This window comes from Panthera tigris, chromosome C1, assembly GCF_018350195.1.
Source record: "Panthera tigris isolate Pti1 chromosome C1, P.tigris_Pti1_mat1.1, whole genome shotgun sequence".
Taxonomy (NCBI): Eukaryota; Metazoa; Chordata; class Mammalia; order Carnivora; family Felidae; genus Panthera; species Panthera tigris.
Genome location: NC_056667.1, coordinates 167,543,776 through 167,549,775, shown reverse-complemented (window position 1 = coordinate 167,549,775; position 6,000 = coordinate 167,543,776).

Below are 6,000 nucleotides of genomic sequence, written 5' to 3'. Positions count from 1 at the left end.
ATTTAGGAAATCAGGAGATGTCCTGGGTCAAGGGTATACAAATAGTGGTGAAGGTGAAGGGGTTAAACTGAATGACCTCTAGTTTTGAGACCTTCCAGCTCTGACAATTCATGATACTCTATAGAAATAGGTTCTCCAGTATATACTGTGTTAGTTTTCCATTCTTTTTTTTTTTTTACACATCTCTAAATTGTATGTTTGGGATGCATAAAAGAGCTTCATCTGCTTCACAGAAAACATTGATTTTTGTTAATTTCCTTCAGTACTAGGTTCCAGAATGACTATAAAATGGAGCCATTAGACGAAGGCAATTTTCCAAGTGAATAGTTGGAATAGGGTAGCCCACAGATCACTTCCCAAAAACAAGATATGTTTCAAAGAATTTCTAACCAAGAGAATCACAAGGGACCTCTCTAAGCTTCTCTTTGCACATAGTTCAGTTAGACCCTTAGCCTCCTATTAGTTCCTCAACAGAGGCCAATATCTACCTGGACTCTGCTCTGCTTGCCAAATTCCCTTATTCAAGCAAGAAGCAGTAGTGCAAAGTTTCAAGGCACTCAAAAGTGCCTCAAATTAGGATATATAATCTAATATTACATATTTTAAGTTTATTTATTTATTGTGTGTGTGTGTGTGTGTGTGTGTGTGTGTGTGTGTGTGAGAGAGAGAGAGAGAGAGAGAGAGAGAGAGAGAGAGCGAGCAGGAAGGGCAGAGAGAGAGGGAGACAGAGAGAATCCCAAGCAGGATCCTCACTGTCCATGCAGAGCCCAATGTGGGGCTCAAACTCATGAACTGTGAGACCATGACCCGAGCTGAAACCCAGAGTCAGATGCCTAACCGACTGAGCCACCCAGGCAACTCAATCTAATATTATATATTTAATGGCTCAGTTATGGTTCTTGACCAAACCTTGTTAGAGTGAGGGCGGCACGGGTTATGGGGCCCAGTCTCTAGCTTCCTCACACGTATCTGGATTCAGCTGGAACAGACATATACAAAACAAAATCATCAGAACGATTTTTCCTCAAAAGATACACTGATTGTTCTTCTCTGACTGAATTCTGTTCATCTTGATATACTGAAAAGCGATTTGTAGTAAGAAAAAATATATATTTCTCAACAATATTTTTATAATAACTTTTACAATTTTAAGGTTGAAGAATTTATTTTGAAATATTTGACCTAAATCAAAGTTTGACTGATTTTAGACTATGCATTCACAGGGCAAAGCTCTGCTCTTTGTGGCTTTCATTATAAAAACAGTCCCAGTCTGCAAAACTCCAAACTGAAACCATTCTGTATCAGACTCCGAAATCTGTTCCACTTGCTGGATCTGACTGCTAAAACAGAAACGTATTCAAAACACAAAAAACATTTCATCAGCGCAATGTGGGCAAGGACCCCTTAAAGAGATCACAACGCATGCCAAACAGATCACAGTAAGTATGTTCAGATATGTTCAGAATATCAAGAATTTATGAGCGAGTTATAGTATATCTGACAACTTTATGGTGTGTACTTTTCACGAATTCTAGAGGCTCTTCCTTGAATAAAATGATCACAACAAAACTGGATAATCAGAGTTACTCTCAGCCTCTTTACCTGGGTCACACGGTACTTGTCATTATTTTTAGAGTAGCATCTGAAAATACTGATGCTACGAAATAGTCCCTTCAGTGTCAGAAGGTCAGAGCCTTCTAATTTTAATACTAATCAAACTATAAACCCTTTGGAAGCACCCTGACTTCTCTTGCTTCTGTAGCTTATTATATTCATTACCTCACTTCCATCAGGTTCTGGATGACTTGTTTCTATTCTAGGCAGATTCCATGTAAGAATGGTTTAATCATACTAATAAGGATTGGCCTGATTCTCCCATCCCAATGCTCATGTAACTTCCATAAAGCTACAATCCCCTTCAAAGTGCCTTAATCTTGAAAATTCATGTGCTGCCCATATGGGAGTATCTGTACATCTTTAAGATGATTGGAGGTTTTTGCCATTATTATCTTCTCAAAACAAATAGAACAAACAGTGCATGTCAGGCCCATCTTTTTCAGACAAGAAATCTCCATGAAGCACTTAATGGGCCAACTGGAAAATGCTCTAACAATACAGTCTTTCCTGGTTTTTCAATTTACTACAGGTGGATAATCTCTGAAAAACCCAAGACAGTGAACAGATTGAATCACTTTTAATAATTTGAGTCTTGAATGAATTCCAAAGTGCTTAGAGTCAAGCTGTTTTTCCTTTAACTAATACCTCAAATAAAGATTAAATAATTTTTCTTTGAAAATTGGCCCAAAGTACCGGAAAACTGTATGCTTCAGAAAACCACATTCATTATAAAATGAGCATTTGGGCATTATCATTACTCTGATATTTTAATTGGTGTTGCCATAAGTTCTGGGGCAGGGAGTATCTCTTCACATTTTTCTTTGGTATGCTGAAGTTTTCTAAAAGAGATACAATCCTAATAAATTGAGAATTAAAACATAACTGGGAGATTTTAATACATAAATATTATAATGGGGCTTTGAAAAGAAAAGTGGCAGACTTTCAATACCAAATACACTAAAGGTATTTTTCAATATTTTAATGGGCCTCAGAATTCTAGTTTTGTATAAAGTCTATCACCAGAATCATAAAACTACTCTAAATTTAGTACCAACCAACATTTTAGGCTGAACTTGCCATCAGCTGAAAAGTAAGGTCAGGAAAGCAAATGTATGTATGCATATGCCTTAAAAAAAAAAAAAAGATGGCGTAAAGTCCATTCAATTATAATGCATACAACAAATCAAAATATAAAGCTTGACCAGCTAGCATGCGCTCTCTGAGATTTAATTTCAGAAAACCTGAAAATAATCTCTTTTCTAAATATGTATATTCTTGTCTTCAAAATTCACTTGTCTTCAAAATTCACTTCAATTTCCATTGTTAATGAGTATGGCCAGAACTACCTTTTACTTCCTTGATTTAAACATGGCAAATGCTAAAGAGAAAGATAGGTTACTGATTCTTGACATAGATGAAATAGCATTAGCAGATTTATCATCATGTATGAAGAAAATATACTTTTTATAGTCATCCTGTGTCAAGAAAAACCTTTCAATCAAGCCATCTCATTCCCCCATATGCACAGGAAACATTTATCGTCATAATCACAAGGGTCAATGAACAGTGTAGAAACCACACTCAGAGGTTAAATGAGCATAGACTTTGCCATCACTTTTAGGCTGACAAATGTGGCCAAACTTACATTGATTCTGGAAGAATATGAGATATTGAGAAGGAGACCTAAAGATAATTTATCCTAGCAGTTGCTTTGGAGTTTGAACATTAGAAAAAAATGAAATAAAATAAAATTTGGCACCTGTGTTGTCTAAAATGCACAGCTACATAAGAAAATCTCATCTTTTTGTAAAAACTTCTGTTTCCCCAGTTGCACTGCTTGAAAGTGAATCTGTGTACCAGAAGGTTGTTCAGGATTATGAAACTTAATGCATTTTACCACAAGCAAATATAAACATTTTCAAGGAAAGCACAAGGCAAGAGACGTGAAAGACCATATGTTTTCAATGCTCTCCATGTCAAAACAATACCAGTCTCCAAGAAATCACTGCTAGTCATATTGAATTATTTTGCCAGATATCTTCCAAAAGTTACTTGGAAGAAAGTGCAGGGCACTCCACATACAGTGTAATAGATAAAAATAGATTTCCCCAGACCAAACATATTACATTCATGAATTATTTTATTGGCCATAATACTTGAGAAGATTCTGCAGTTCTACTGCTCATGGGTTAGTGGCAAGGTAAAAATGAGATAAGAGAAAACCGAGACTTAATTCTTTGGAAAATGTTTCTTAACAAGCTGTGTAAACTCCTTTCAGATAAACTAATGTTCTTAATATACAATAACAAACAGGGCATTTTCCTCTCTCTTGCAGAGGCTAAAATTATTTTTTTTTTCTTCCTGCTGAGAGTCTACAACCTTTAACAGGTTCACGCCTTTCTTACCATGCTCCATTTTGAAGTTCAAATACACATACAGAGGACAAGAACAAATCAACCTGGAAATGGAGGGGCTGAGGTAAAGGTTTTATAACGCCTTCCGGCTCTAACATCCCCTGGGCTACCTTTTAACTGGTATCAAAATACCACTCAGGTGAACGGATAGACAGGCACCGCAAATGAGGTGTTCAGCCAGTCATCCTTCCTCACACCGCTCTAGAAATGGCCTCTTAAATTGCAAACCACTTTCCAGATAATGCTATCAAAAGCTTGGGGAACGAGTCCTCAAGAACAAAATCTCTATTACCAAAGGAGCAAGACATGCCCTAGAAATAGTCACTGATACTGAAGACAGGGAAAGAGGAGGGAAAGCAAAATGGAAGGATTCTTCGCTTGTGATTCTGGTAGGATTGTCCCTTCCAGAATTTCCTTTCTCATCTCTTCATATTTTGAGCACACCCGATTTGCTTCCTAATCCTGCTACTTATTGAAAGTCTACTATGTATCAGACCCTTTGTGAAATGTTTACCATATCTTACCACATCTAATCTTTTCAGCAACCTAATGCACACCTTGACACAGAGAACAGACTAAGTAAATTGCAGGGCCCAGTGAAAAATAAAAAATGTGTGACCCTTGGTTCGATAAAACAGGTACAGAGTGTCATTATAGACACTAAAACCGAAGGACTTCCTTTCATTTGTGGTCTCTGTCTCAGGTGCTTTTGTTTGTTTGTTTTTGTTTTGTTTTGTTTTGCTATGCAATGTTAGTTCCCTTGGGCTGAGGCCAGTCAGCACAGCAGCTCACAGAGCCGTGGCCTCACCCATCGTGTGGAGTGTGTGCACATCTACAACATGTGGACACTCATCAGCTGCCACATGTCCCTTCTTGCCAGTCACTGAACACACACACAGTACCCCAGGTGGGGTCAAGGGTACTGAACCAGGCGTCTTCATTATCCTCCCCTCCCACAAGCTCAACACCCCAGCCCAAGACAGATAGGTTATACTAGTTACTTGGATCAGGAGTGGGCAAAAGGCTGGTCCCCATGTGTGCAATGCACCAAGGCCCAGCTCTTAGATACTGTGGGATGGGCAAGACCCTCTCCTCAGCTGTGCCCAGGACCCTGCAGAGGGAGGAATATATGGGAGGCCAGAAAGGGTCCAGGCATCAAAGGAGCCAGCAGCTAAGAATCACCTCAGGGTGGCAGGGCATCAACTGGGAGGTCCTCAATTCTTCTCCATTGTCATATCCAATTTCACCTACAGATCACAAAATTAAGATAAAATGACTAAGAATTTTAGGGTGGTGGCCATAGAAGCTTCAATCAAGTGGGAGATCCTGCTGACCACGGAGCCCTTTGCAACTGCACTGGTCACGTGCCCATGAAACCAGCCCTGCTGATGTAGAGAAGACAACCCCTACGTACCTGTTCCTGTCTCTCCCCCAAACTTTCCCTCGCTCTGAGAACCCCAAAGGAAAAAAAGAATCATTTTTTTGCTCTTATCTCCTTTTTTCTTTTTAAACAAATGAAAAGAGTGATGCAGAGAAAGCTTAAGTGACACCTAAAACCGATGCTCCTTGTGGTGTGTATGTAGTAGACCTGGATCTAAAACCAGGGTCCTTGGCCTCTTCCATTATGTGGAGCTGCTGGGGTAACTAAGAGGGAAAAATGCATAACGAAGGCCTCCTAACAAATACATTGATATCTGACAATGTTACAACCCTACTTATACGATTGACTTTTAGGGAAAAAATAACCAAAATATCCTGACACTTTCAGCAAATGTTTGTGAAATATTCTCCTTTTGTGTGTTATGGTTTTAATGTGAATGCCAACATTTATTAGAAGAACAAAAGTATCTTTGAAGCTGGCCATCATTAACTTGTTAATTACTCACATATGGTATAATTTACAGATGCCGTCTCACTGATTTATACTTTAGAAAGAAGACATACCTAACTGCAATCCTATTCTTGTGAT